Below are 14,427 nucleotides of genomic sequence, written 5' to 3'. Positions count from 1 at the left end.
AACACCCTTACCTTCTCTTGAGGTAGCTACTTCTAATGCATCATGTGTTGTGATTCCCATGCACACTTGCTCATCGCTTGATTCCGTACTTCCTTCAAGCATCTCTTCATACAATGCCATCTCTTTGCTTTGGTCACCTATCTTTTCCTTGTTCAAAAGGATATTCTCAAGGGCATCGTTAGTAGTGAGCAAGTGCTCATGCATAGAAGTTACAATAAAATCAATAGTATCAATCATCATGCAATTATCAAGATTAGATCTTGGATATTTCATACTCTCATTCAAGTCAAATTCTATTACCTCATCTCCTACTTTTAGTGAAATTTTAGCACTTTTAACATCTATTAAAGCACCCGAAGTAGCAAGAAAAGGTCTTCCTAGAATTATTGGAATGTTAACATCTTCGTCCATCTCTAACACAACAATATCCACCGGGATTACAAACTTCCCCACCCTTAGAGGAACATCCTCTACCTTACCCTTTGGGAATTTAATAGAGCGATCGGCCAATTGTAGGGTGATGTTGGTGGGTAGAAGTTCCCCTATCCCAAGTCTTTGGTATACCGAGTATGGAATTAGGCTAACACTAGCCCCTAGGTCACACAAAGCATTATCAATTTGCATCTTGTATATTGCACATGGGATAGAAAAGTTGCCGGGGTCTTTCAATTTGGGTGGCATCTTGTTCATGATAATTGCACTACAATTCTCGGTGAGATTCACCGTTTCAACCAATTCACACTTTCTCCTTCCACTCAAAATGTCTTTTAAAAACCTAGCATAATTAGGCATTTGCTTGATAGCATCGGTAAAAGGAATTGAAAGATGAATTTGCTTCAATGTCTCAAGAAACTTTCCAAATTGCACATCTAATTTGTTTCTAACAAATTTATGAGGATATGGTAGCTTTTGCAATTGTTTGTTTCCCTCTCTTTTTTTCTTTTCTCTTCACTCTCCTTTTCAAAATCATTCTCTCTTTCGCACTCTTTTTCTTTCTCACATTCTTTTTCTCTTTCACTCTCTTGATTTTTCTCTTTTTCTTGCTCACAATCACTCTCAAGGGGAGGCTCACTCATGTTCACTCTCTCATTACTTTTCTTAGGAGCACTCTCTTCCAACACCTTCCCACTCCTAGTAGATATGGCATTAACGGGCCTCTTAGGATCTAGTCCTTGGGGTGGAAGTTTAGAAGTGCTAGCCCCTTCCTTCAAAGCATTGGCCAATTGTGAAATTTGAGTTTCAAGCATTTTATTATGAGTCATTACTTCATTAAACTTCTTGTCACTCGTGGCCATGAAAGTGTTGAACATTTTGGTTTGACTTTCCATCATTTCCTCTAGATTGGACTTACTAGGTGGTGCTTGGGAATAATAGTTATCTTGGGGAGCTCTATTACCTCTCACATTTGAATTGGAAGCATTTTGATTAGAAAAACCTCTATTGTTATTGTTGTTCCAATTATTCCTATTATTACAGTTCCCCCTTTGGTGATATTGGCCTTGATTCCCATAATTCCCTTGATTATTATGGTTATGGTTACCATAACCACCTTGTTGGTTGTAGTTACCTTGGGGATTTTGGTCCCTTTGGTTCCTATTACCCCATTGGTTTTGGTTATGGTAATCATAATCATTTCCTCTTTTGTTATAAGCATTTCCCCCTTGTTCCCTTCGATTAGGTGGTAAATATCTTTGATTGTCATTCCTAGGTCTATTATCATAAGACAAAGCATTGACTTGTTCATTTTCATTATCATTACCCTCTTCATAATGGGATTGGGGTTGGGAATCATAATTACAAGAAGAGGTATCATGGTCATATGACCCACAATTTTCACAAAACAAACACCCATGTGGCATATTATTAGATGTAGAAGGAGAAGAGTTAGAATTCATACATCTCCCCTTAGATTGGGAGGGATGCTCTTGTTGTGAAGTGGAAGTCTCTAGTTTTGCCTTGATAGATGTCATCTCCTTGCCAAGGTTGGCTATTTGAGATGTCAAATTATTGATGGCGTTGAGGTGATCGACGGAGTAGACCGCATTTCCTCCTTTGCTTAAAGACTCCCTCTCTCCTTCTTGCCAATCCATGTGGTGTCTCACCACATCCTCAATTATCTCGATGACTTGCTCCTCCGTTTTATTCATAATCGGGCCACCCGCTCCCGCATCCAAGCTAGTCTTTCCTTGTGGGCTTAAGCCCCCATAGAAAATTTGAAGCACTTGATATGACGGAATGCCATGGTGAGGGCACTCCCTTTGATATTCCTTGTATCGTTCCCATGCCTCATATATGGTTTCACTAGCCCTTTGACGGAAGCCTTGGATCAAAGCCCTTGCCTCGGCCGTCTTCTTTTGAGAATAGAATCTCCCTAAGAAAGCCGTGGTGACCTCGTCCCAAGTTCTCAAGGAGTTAGGCCTCACCTCCTTCTCAAGCCATTCAAGAGCCCTTCCTATCAAAGAAAAAGGAAATAGCTTTAGTCTCACAAACTCTTGAGTTACCCCATTCACCTTGATTGTGTTGCAATATTTTTCAAACTCGTTCAAGTGTGCAAGAGGGCTCTCATGTTTTGCTCCACTATATTGCCTCCTTTCAATCAAATTTATCATCGCACCAAGGCTACAAGTGTAGCCAAAAAGAAATAATCTTTTTGGAATTTTTGTGTTTTATGGTGAACTAGACTCAAGTAATCAATTAGCAATCAACAACACCGTTCCCCGGCAACGGCGCCATTTTGATGGGCGTTAGAACGGTCGTTCATTCCACACTCAATCAAACACATTTATTAACAAACACCTTACAAACCAAGCATAATGACAAGTAAGAGTTCGGTCCACAAGGAACGGGATATGGTTGCTAAAGATCTTAACACTTAAGCTAATTCGAAGTCAATGGTGAATTTGGGGTTCGTCAAGTAGACAAACAAACTATGGTTCTAAATCAATGGATTAAAGAGACTAGGGAATGGGATCCACTCAACCAAGGCAATTAGACAAACGAGGAGTAAAATAGACAAGATATAGTAAGGACTATATGTAAAATCAACCTCATGCAATAAGAAAACAACTCACACTACTAAACTTAGATTCCTCATTAGTCTACAATAGATGATACATAATCAAATTGCAATAAGTAATGACATACTCAATTTACACTTCCATGTCAAATTAGGCATATCATGCTATCAAGCTCCTAAGTCAAGGGTAGCTAATCCTATCATGAAGAACTAACAAGCAATCTCATATAATCAATTTAATTGCAATACAAACATCAATGTTTCTCCCACATTTGCATAACTAACCCAAAAGGTTGAGCTTCACCCAACCCTTAGCAAGAAGACTACTCACAACTCATGTTTATCAACATGCAATCAACAACTAGGGTTCTAACTACTTCAATAATTTGGGAAAAGTGGTTAACAATTGAAATAACTATCATCCAATAACAAATTACCAAGAACTAAGAAGATTTAAATAACATGCAAATACCAAATAAAATATGAAATTAAGTAGGAAAAGGTTGGAGAAATTACTAATTGAAGCTTCAAAAGTTGAAACTTTGAGAATAATTCTTGAATTTCACTAATACAATGATTTGATTTGATGAAAACTAAGCTAAATTAATTAAAAGGAATGTTCAAACTAAGAGAGGTTTTTGAAAACTAGGCTACTGTTCTCTGTTTCTAAAAGACCTAAAGGGGAAGTATTTATACTCCCCGAAACACATAGGAAAATCCGTGAAAAGAAAACGGATTCCAAGCGAGGAGCGCCCGCTCCACAATGAGGAGCGCCCGCTCCACAATGAGGAGCGCCCGCTCCTAAGCTAGGAGCGCCCGCCCCTTTCGGCTGCACGCCCTCTTCAGAATGCTTCAATGAAAAGTCAGATTTGAAAGTGTCAGGGAGGAGCGCCCGCTCCTCACATGATGCACGCCCGCTCCCCTGTTCCAGCAGCATGGGCAGATTCAACTTCAAAGGGAGGAGCGCCCGCTCCTGGCGAGGAGCACGCCCGCTTCTAACAGACTCCGAATTTGGGCAGAATGTAGCTAAAGTCGAGGAGCGCCCGCTCCATGAGAGGTGCACGCCCGCTCCCCTGGAGCGCCTTCTCCAATCTTTAATCCTCTTGTCTTAAACACAATTCAAGCACCGAAAGCTTGCCAAATTGAGTCCATAGACCTGCAAAACGTGGACAAACACAAACCAAGTGGGGGAAAGCCGAGACAAAAAAATTTCATTCAAAATTGGGTTAGAAAGAGGGGAAATGATCACGAAATCGGGTTTAAATTGACACAATAAGTGGTCAAATAAACCACTTATCAAACTCCATATCTGCAAAATATGTTTCGTTCGAGAAACTTTGCGACATGTTCAGAAGCGGCCTCAATCCACTTAGTGAAGTAATCGATGGCTACTAGTACGTACTCGTTTCCTCCTGCTCCTGTTGGAGAAACTTTACCAATTATGTCAATTCCCCAATTCGAGAAAGGCCAAGGGGAAATGAGGTTATATAGTTCGGATGGTGGAAGGTGTTGTAAATTTGCGAACATTTGGCACTCTGGACATTTCTTGACATATTGTATGCAATCATGTTCCATAGTGGACCAAAAGTACCCTTGTCGTGAGATTATTTTAGCAAGCATTTTTCCATTCATGTGAGGTCCACAAATACCTTTGTGAGTATCTTCCATAAGGCGTGTGGATTCCGGTTGGTCTATACACAATAAGCTTTGACCATTGGGTCCCTTCTTGCATAATTGACCATTTACTAAAACGTATTGAGCTGCAAGTGTTCTCAAAGCTTGTTAGTCTTTTGATGAAGTATTTTCAGGATATGTGCCATGAGTAATGTATTGGAGGATATGATCATACCAAGAACTTTCTCCTTCGATGTCATTTATTTCCTCTATTGCGTTGCAATTAGCTGGTTCTTCTCTTCTATCAAAGCATAATGGCATCATATTTAAATGATCTGGAATGTTGATCATTGAGGCTAATTTTGCTAGCGCATCGGCAAATTGATTCTCATTCCTTGGGAGATATTTGAAGTCAATATAATCAAAATGCTCGATGAGTTGCTCTAGGTGTGCTTGGTATAATATCATTGTGGAGTTCTTTATTTTCCATTTTTTAAGTATATGATTTATTATTAAGCTAGAATCTCCATATACCTCCAAATTTTGCACACCTATGCTAGCTATTGCTTCTAATCCAATAATGCACGCTTCACATTCTGCAGCATTATTAGTAACCTCAAAGTCTAGTTTGACAGAGATTGGAGTATGTGCTCCCTCTGAACTTATGAGTAACACTCCCACACCACATCCTTTTTTATTGGATGCGCTGTCGAAATACATTACCCATTTGTCATCTTGTGTCATGAGAATCTCTTCATCCTGAAGATGAGTAGTTTCTTCATGACTTGTTTAAATAGGATGTTGGGCTAGATAATCGGATATTACTTTTCCTTTTATTGATTTTTCAGGATTATATTTTAGTTCGAATTCGGCCAACATTACCAACCACTTGGATATTCTTCCTTGTATGAGTGGTTGTTCAAACAAATACTTTATCGGATTTTATTGTGAAATCACATGAGTGGTGTGGGGTAACATATTATGTCGTAGTTTTTTAGTTGCCCACACTAATGCTAAACTTGTTTTTTCCAAGGTGTTATATTTTGTTTCATATTAGATGAATTTTTTGCTTATATAATATATTGCACGCTCAATTTTTTCTACCTCTTGTGCTAACATGGCCCCTGTGGCTGTGTCTGTGACTGTGATGTATAGCCTAAGAGGTAGCTTAGGTACTGGTGGTGCTAAAACTAGTGGAATTTTGAGATAATCTTTGATTTTCTCAAAGTCCTCTCGGCATTGATCGTCCCATTCATGTTTTTCCTCTTTTTTCAATTTTTTAAATATTGGCTCACAAGTCATTGTCAACTTGTTGATAAATCGACTAATGTACTGTAGTTTGCAAAGGAACCCCCTAATTTCTTTTTCTGTTTGAGGGGGAGGCATATCAACAATTGCCTTTATTTTAGAGGGATCGATCTTAATACCACGTGTGCTTACTACGTATCCGAGTAACTTGCCAGAAGTTACTCCGAAGGCGCATTTTATATTCTTTTATACGAGTGAAGAATTTGCGTAAAGCTTTTATGTGTCCCATCCTATCTTTGGACTTCACAATCATATCATCCACATACATTTCTATTTCTTTATGCATCATATCATGCAAGAGAATCGTAGCCGTTCTTTGGTACGTAGCTCCTGCATTTTTTAGACCAAATGGCATGACTGTATAGCAATATGTACCCCAGGGGTGATAAAGCATGTCTTTTCTTCGTCTTCTCTTGCCATTAGAATTTGGTTGTAACCTGCGTATCCATCCATAAAGGATAACATCTCATGTTCAGCCGTGTTATCTACCAATATGTCAATGTGAGGTAAAGGGAAATCGCCTTTAGGGCTAGCCTTGTTAAGGTCCCTAAATTCGACACACATGCGAACTCATCCATCCTTTTTAGGGACTGGGACGATGTTTACTACCCATTCTGGGTAATTACATACGCGAATGAAGCCTGCGTCTAATTGCTTTTGTACTTCTTCTTTTATTTTCAAAGCGATATCAGGTTTCATTCATCGAAGTTTTTGTTTTACTGGTTTAGAAGTAGGGTTCAAGGGAATGGTATGTTCCGCAATTTCCCTATCTATTCCAGGCATGTCCTTGTATGACCAAGCGAACACGTCTTCGAATTCTTTGAGCATCGATATGAGGATTGATCGCTCTTCCGGATTTAAAGTTAAGCCAATTTTGACTTCCCTTTTGTTTTCATTAGTTCCTATATTGATTGTTTCAATTTCTTCAATCACAAGATTATTTTGTTCTCGTTCATTCATTAATTCAACCAATTTGTTAATATTTTTATCTTCATTAGATTGATTATTATAGCATACAAAAGATTCAAGAGAAGGCATATACTCGGAAATAGAGCTCATATTATTGAAATCAAAAGAAAGTACATCAAGAGAAGAATCCTTTTTGGGATCTTCGTCCTTAAAACTAGAAAATAAAGACTCAGCAATGGACACGAGGCCTAAACTTTCAGCTTCCTTAAAGTCCAAACTAAGCTCATCGTCAGATTCTTCAAACATCTTCCCTTCGCCAATGATGATTTCCAGCTTATCACCTTTATGGTTAATCCATTTGAATGACTTCCTCCATCCATGCTCGAAGGTTTCATTAGAAGAGGTGATCATTGAGGTTGGGTCAAAAGCTTCATCTTGGATGGCGTTCTGATTAGTCATTATAGCAACATGGTTTTGCTCTAATCCAAATAGCAAGTTGAATACTTGTCTATTATAGCACCCTGGAGTTGGGTGTTTTGATTAAACGATTTCGAGATCATTGACGTGGGAAAATTAGGTCGTTGGACTAATCCTCCTAAGCCAAACAAAATTTATAAACACTAAACAAACCTAAATACAAGTATAGAGGTAAGTCAAGGGTCGAACCCAAAGGAACGGTAATGTCTAAGTGCTTCCAATTATGTGCCTAAGCTAGGTCGAAGACAAAGGGTAAAAGAGGACACTAACAACTACTAAGACAAAGAAACCAAACAAATAAAATGCTAGGGATTAGGATTCACTTATAATAGCAATGAACAATGCAAATTGGTTTAGGAAGTTGACTAAGTCAAGCAATGTGAGGGAAAATCAATTATGCAACCAAAAGAGCATATCAAGCTATTCTCCTAGAGGTCTAACTAGCGTCAACTACGATAAACTCTAGCTAGGAAACATCACAAGACATCTCAATCGTGTAAATGCAAGCCACAAATCAATGGTCCGTATCAATATGAACTTACAATGCAATCTAGTGTGAATAACTAGGGTGATCAAGCCTAAATCAAACACACACATGCACATAATCAATTAACCAATTTAATCACATCATCAACTCCATCAAAATCCCCAATCTACATCAATCCATTACATAATACAAGCTTCACCAAATCCCTAACCAAACAACTACTCTAGAAACATCATCAATTCAACAAACAACTAAAGTAATCAACAATCAAGAATCAACAATCAAAGAAGAACAATAACTCTAATCAAACATCAACCATCCAATCATCAAAATCCAATCAAAATCAACAATCTAAACATGAATACTAAACAAAACAATAAATGAGATAGAGTTTAGAAATGCTCATTGATAATAGAGTAGATCTCCAATACAATTGTCACCATTGGATCTTCAATCTCTCAATCACCATTGAAGTTCTTCACTTTCTCTCTCTAAAATCTACTCCTAAACCTAACCCCTAAATCTAGAGAGAGAAGCTCTCAACTAAGCTAAGAATATGATCTAATTCTATTATTAAACTTCTTACTAAGGAAATAGCTATATATACAAAGGAGAAGGTCGGTTTTGACGCCCAAGAATAGACCCACGCCGGTGCGGGCGCTCGGAGGAGAGAGAGAAGGGCGCACGGGACACACCCAGAAAGGTTCGCCCGCACACACCCCATGTGCGGCCGCACACGACATATGTGCGGCCGCACACACCCCATGTGCGCCCGCACAAAACTGGCAGCCTCCTTTCTTCTTCTTCGTCCTAGCTCATGTGGTGCACACATCCTAGATGATGGTGATGGAGGACAAGGTAGGCAGCAACTTTCTTGGAATTCTTGAAGAATATAAGCCATGAAAAGAGCATAAACAAGGCCTTGAAGCATGCTCCTTGGATCCCCCTTTGACTTGAAACTCTTTGCACAAGCATTAGGCATGAAAAACGATGAAAGACCATGGAGAGGAAGCTCGGGATTTCTTGGACAATCAATCACAACCTACAAACAAAGGAGAAAAAGCAAATAAAAGGGAAAAATAACAAATAAACTAGAAAATGCACAAAATAGAGAATACTAACCACAAAAAGCATAAAATGAAGAAAACAAGAATAAAACTAAGGAAAACTAAAGAAAGGAATAATAAACTGGAATGAAATTCATCCAAAAAGGGACCAAATGAGTGCCATAAATGTCACTCATCAAATTTCCCCAAGCTAAACTTTTGCTCGTCCTCGAGCAAAACAAAGCAAGAAAGATCAAGGATGAAAGATTTTATGAAAAAGAAAGACTCAAGATAAGAATATACACAAATACTCACTGTCGTAGGAATCACGGTTGTTTTTAGCTACAACAAGCCCTTTAAACCCCAAAGTCGCCTATGAGGACGAGTGAGGTCTCGTAAGGGTGTCACTCATCAATCATCATTTAAGAAGTAGAAACGTGGAATATTTCGAATCCAGGCTTCTTGATACCTTCTAGAACTAATGGTTTTGGAAAGTCATAGTATGGGTAATCTTCTCCCTCCCTAATGAAATGTCCATTAAGGGTTTGATTGTAGGATGGGAGTAAAGTGATTATCCCTTTCTTATTGTTGTCTCTACGTGCTTTGATTTTAGCATCGTGAGACTCTAGTTCTTCTTTGGTTGGCTTATATCCCAATCCAAAAGAGAAGCTTTTCTTTAGGATGGGAAGTAAAAGAGATTTCTTTATTCCTATTCCAAGGGCATCCCAAGAAAGTAACTACTCTTGAATAAGATGTTGTTTACTATTGGAGTGAATATGGATCAAGCTTGAATGGTTCTTCAAGGCTTTCCTCCATTTCTAGTGTGCAAATTGCCTCCGCGGCGAATCCCCACATGTCCTCTACATCATTATCACGATTTATTTCTAAAAGTGATTGATCATTTATTGCTTTTTTGAGAGGAGAAGCATGTACAGTCATAGGAAGACCTTGATAGTTCAACCTAATAATTTGATGTAGCGAGGATGGTATCGCTCCAAGCTCATGTATCCAAGGACGTCCAAGAAGAAGGTTGAATGTAGGTTTAATGTCCATGACATGAAATTCAACCATCTTTTGTATTGGGACTGTGGTAATTGGTAGCTTAACAGTTCCACACACCGATCTCCTTGAATTGTCATAGGCCCTAATGCTTTGTGTTGTTGATTGAAAATCTTTTTCTGGATTAAGGCCTAAGTATTTGACAGTTCGTAATGGGCACACATTTACAGCAGACCTATTGTGTACTAAATTAGGAGGGATTTTGTATCCCTTGCACCCCACAGTTAAGTATAACGCATTGTTGTGTGTAGTGTCTTTTGAAGGCAAATCGTCACTAGTAAAAGTGATTGATTTGTCGGATTTCTCGCTAGTAAGTAAGCTAACGAGATCCTGGGGAGTTGTGTCTGTACTTACAGACAAAGCCGTTAGAGCATTCATAAGAGAATTCCTATGTTTTTTAGAAGTACTAGGAGTTCCCAAATGCTAATATTCGCCTTAGATTGGCGAAGTTGTTTGACCAATGGATCTTCCACCTCAAGTGGAGGTGGTATTGGATTTCGAACCTAGTTTTAAGCTTGATTTTGAGTGGTCGAAGATCCATTTGGTTGTGTTTGATAAACTCGCCCAAAACGAGTTAGATGATCTATCTAGGGTTAGTTGTAGGACTTATGAACCAACTGTCTTCTAGAGGTTTTGAGTGCGCCTCCATTTCAAGATGCTCCATGAGTTGTGCTTGATGTCATTGTTCATCCAAGGTGAGATTTGACAAGTCTTGTGATTTCCCCAAGAAATGATCCCAATCAAGTACTCCACTTGTTTTGTTTTGTAGACAAGGTGGAGGTGGAACGGCGGCATACTTAGAGACGTATAAGTTTTAGAAGTCGTCGTCTCATAACCCACACACTTCATTAGTTGCCCCTATGAGTGTTGTGGTTAGAGGCTTCCCTATGGGAGTGATATAATCCAAAGGATTGAACATATCACTTCCCATATGATCCTCATCAATATGAAATGTCCCTAATGGGGATACATTGTTGTTGGGTTTAGGCATGAGAATTCTCCCATCGTCTACTAGACCTTGAATCTTGTGCTTTAGGACAAAGCAACGTTCAGTATCATGCCCTACACCTCTATGATAAGCACAATAGGTATTGCCATCCCATTGAGAGTTTCTTTTTTCTAGAGGAGTTGGTGGCGTTGGCCCTGTTGGTGTGAGCAATCCTTTTTCGTTTAATTTTTCTAAAAACTCTTTGTAGCTCACAGGAAATTGTGTAAATCTTCTTTCTCTTGTCCATCTCCTTCGAGAGTCATTACCATGATATTGACTTGTGCTATTATATTGCGTGGAAGTCACAAATACATCAATAGAGGATTAAGTGTTATCATTCCCCCTTTTGTAGTTGTTCTTAGGTTGATGATGATAAGGCTTATTTGCTTTTTCTTTAGCAAGATCATCTTTAATCCTAGTAGCCACATAATAGACTTTTTGAAAAGTGTCTAAACCAAGGTAGCGTAGATGTTTGTTGTACTTTTCATGACAATTGTCAATGAACTTTTGTACTAACTCGGGTTTAGGTGGCCTTTGGGGAAGGTGAGCCGCCTTTTCTCGCCATCTACCAAAGAAAGCAACGAAACCTTCATCGTCGCCTTGCTTAAACATCTCAAGTTCACGTAAAGTTGATTTGAACTCTATGTTACTCTCATTTTGGGTGATGAAAGCCGAAACTACATCTTCCCATGTTGTCTTGAACTTAGCATCTAGCCCATAGTAACACTCTCTCGCGACTGGGTCTAGAGATAAAGGGAAAGCCAAAGTATAAAGCTTAGGATCAACTCTCTTTAAAGTCATGGTGCCAGTAAAACTCATTAAATGATTTTTTGGATTATTGGTCACCTTGAATATTGGCAAGTCCGTAGCTACGAACTTTTCGGGTAAAGTAAGTCCTGTAGGAGGAACAAACTTTTCTGCATCGAAGTGCTTGTTCCCCATTGTGGAACAAAGAATAAGCTTCTCCAATGATTTCTCTTTGATGGATAGTTCCTCCATCTTTTGTTGCAAGGCCAAAGCTTTGGCATTTTTCTTTTCAGCTTTTTCAAGTTTCTTAATCCTTCTCTCTTCGGCCTCTTGAGCCTTTTCTTCTCTCAAACGAATAATCTCTTCTTGGAGTTGCTCTATGGCTGACATCGTTGTTGGAATAGAATTAGTTGTTGAGGGAAGGTGGTTTAAAAGGGGTGAATTGTTTGATGGTAAACGTAGAATGCGAGCGCTCGGGAGTCTTCATTCCTAAGCTTGGAAAACCAGCCCTAAAAGAAGTACGAAAGGATAAGTAAATTGATACACTTGTTTAGGAGACAAAAGAAGAAGAAAGGAAGAAAGAAAAGACGCAAGATGCATTCGAATGGATAACATCACCTTTAAATAATTCTTTAATAAAGATATTGTTTGAACGAGTCAATTGTTCTTTGAAGAATAAAAGGGACTCGTAACAGCAGGCGCGCGCATCCTTGGCTCTTGCGCTGGTAGTGGTCGCGCAACTGAATGAGTTGCGCGCGCCACCTGCCCATGCGATTTTTTTGTTCGAGCAGTTTTTTTTTGTTTGTATCTCAATTTTTTGATTTTTTTTATGTTACCCTTCGAATACGACTCAAAATTAAGAAGGGACAACTTTGTAGTTGGGAACCTAAACCAAACTAAAAAAAGAAAAAAGAAAAAGCTATCCTAAACACGTCACACATAGTCACGTAATCATGTAGGCATAAAATAAGCCAAAGTTCACACAATGCCTTTCTAAGGTCGTAAGCTTGGGTGTCCAAAGGTACCATATCTTAAGGAACGATGCACAAATCAATCACTCAACGTGTTGACTCATGACATAGGCCTCCTAACATTTTGTTTGCGATATGGGTGGGATGATTGTTATTGATTTCAGGATAGAAGCCTAGTGTTGGAAACCCCTAGTCAATGAGCCAATTCCCAAGGGTTATAGTGTGCTATGATTATGCATGATGCAATGTTGCTTGTTTGGCTAACTAGAGATTATGCGTTCAGTCTCGCTCTCTAACTAGAGATTATCCAAGTTAATTCCCGTTACAACCTACAGGCAACCTAGTGTTGGAAACCTTGGATCATAACTAAAAATTAATCTTGTAACCTCTAAGTCCCTAGTAGAGTCGCCACTGTAAGGAGGGTGTTCCCATCGTAGCGGATCTTTCTCCTTAAATACCCATGGCCCTTTAAAAGCCTAGGACTTTACACTTGTTAGAGTTTATTAGGATTTGAATTCCTGACTATTTGGGGGACCTTGAATTAGAATTGATCTTTTCACCACGCTTTTTTATAAGAAACAAGTAGGAGTCGACAATGAGTTTTAGGAAAACCCATAAACCTTATTCACCATCAGCCCTAGCAAACACCACTTTCACCATCTCACTAATCGCAAAGAAGCAAAGAACATAGAAATCGAAACAGAGAAAAAACAGAGAAGAAAGAGAAAATACCTGAAGAAGAAGTTCGAAATTAGGGGCAAAGAGTAAAGTGATTTGATGGAAGCCTGCCAACCCAATAAATATTGCAAGGAATAAACCGCCAGACACGATTAACGACGCACTTGCCTTAAAACTGTCACCCCACTCCCTTATTTTTGTTAACCGTTGAAAAAACTTCCAAATTCGAAAATATTCCAACGGCTCCCTTTTTGGTAATTTTTATCTTCAATACTTGAACATAGAAATTAGGGGCAATTGTTGGGCCCGTTTTACTAAGCGACCCAGTAAACTTAGGGCACGGCTAGATGATCAAAATGCATCCAAAATCGAGCAAACAGCCTGATTGGAATAAGTATGGCAAAGAAGACCAGAAGATCAATCAAGAGGATACTTTCCCGGAATACACCTACTGAATAAGGAAAATGGAATAAAGTCAAGAAGATCTCCTATATTTGAATATATTCTGATATCCCTATAACCCTAGCTGCTCCTAGATATAAATAGCATAGTTAGACATTGTAACAGAGATATACGTTCACTCACACATCAATCCAAACTAAATACTTTGCTTATTATCTCGGAATTGTGTCCTTGTTGAACAAGGAGTCTATTCTCTATCAGTATTGTATCTCTAAACTCTATCTCTTTAAATATAATCGTTTACTCATTGCTTTGTTATTGTTCTTGGTTATAGCATTTGATGTTTATGGTTTGATTGTTATCACCCCTTAATCCCTAAACAAATTCCTAAATGACTTTACTAGGATTTGCCTAAACAAGTTTGTTGTTTTGTTTGGTTAGTGTTATAGCTGTTTTTGGTTTATCTTCGAGAACTGCTACCTATTTCTTCTTGAAAACAGGTACTCGCTTCATTTATTTTGTTGCGTTGATTTGTTTTGCTTCAAGTCTGCTTACCTATCTTTCCCTAAAAATAGTTTTTCTTTTAAATTTCTATGTTTGGATTTTCGTTTTCAATTTTGCTTAAGTTTGTTGTTTTGTTTGGTTTGAGTTATAGGCGTTTTCATTTCTGCTAAAGTTTTTTTTAGCTTTGAAAAATGCTACCTATTTCTTCTTAAATAAAGGTA

General features: G+C 38.6%; 1 non-coding gene across 1 annotated transcript; it reads left to right on the top strand.

The window, feature by feature from the left end:
- The first annotated feature begins 2,235 nt into the window (after positions 1-2,235).
- Positions 2,236-2,341, top strand: LOC145573375 (small nucleolar RNA R71). The gene has a single exon (XR_014097419.1). It is a non-coding gene; the product is annotated as a small nucleolar RNA R71 (small nucleolar RNA).
- The last annotated feature ends 12,086 nt before the right edge of the window (positions 2,342-14,427 follow it).

Source organism: Chenopodium album, chromosome 12 (assembly GCF_948465745.1).
Source record: "Chenopodium album chromosome 12, dcCheAlbu1.1, whole genome shotgun sequence".
Taxonomy (NCBI): Eukaryota; Viridiplantae; Streptophyta; class Magnoliopsida; order Caryophyllales; family Amaranthaceae; genus Chenopodium; species Chenopodium album.
This window is presented reverse-complemented; position numbering and strand designations above follow the sequence as displayed.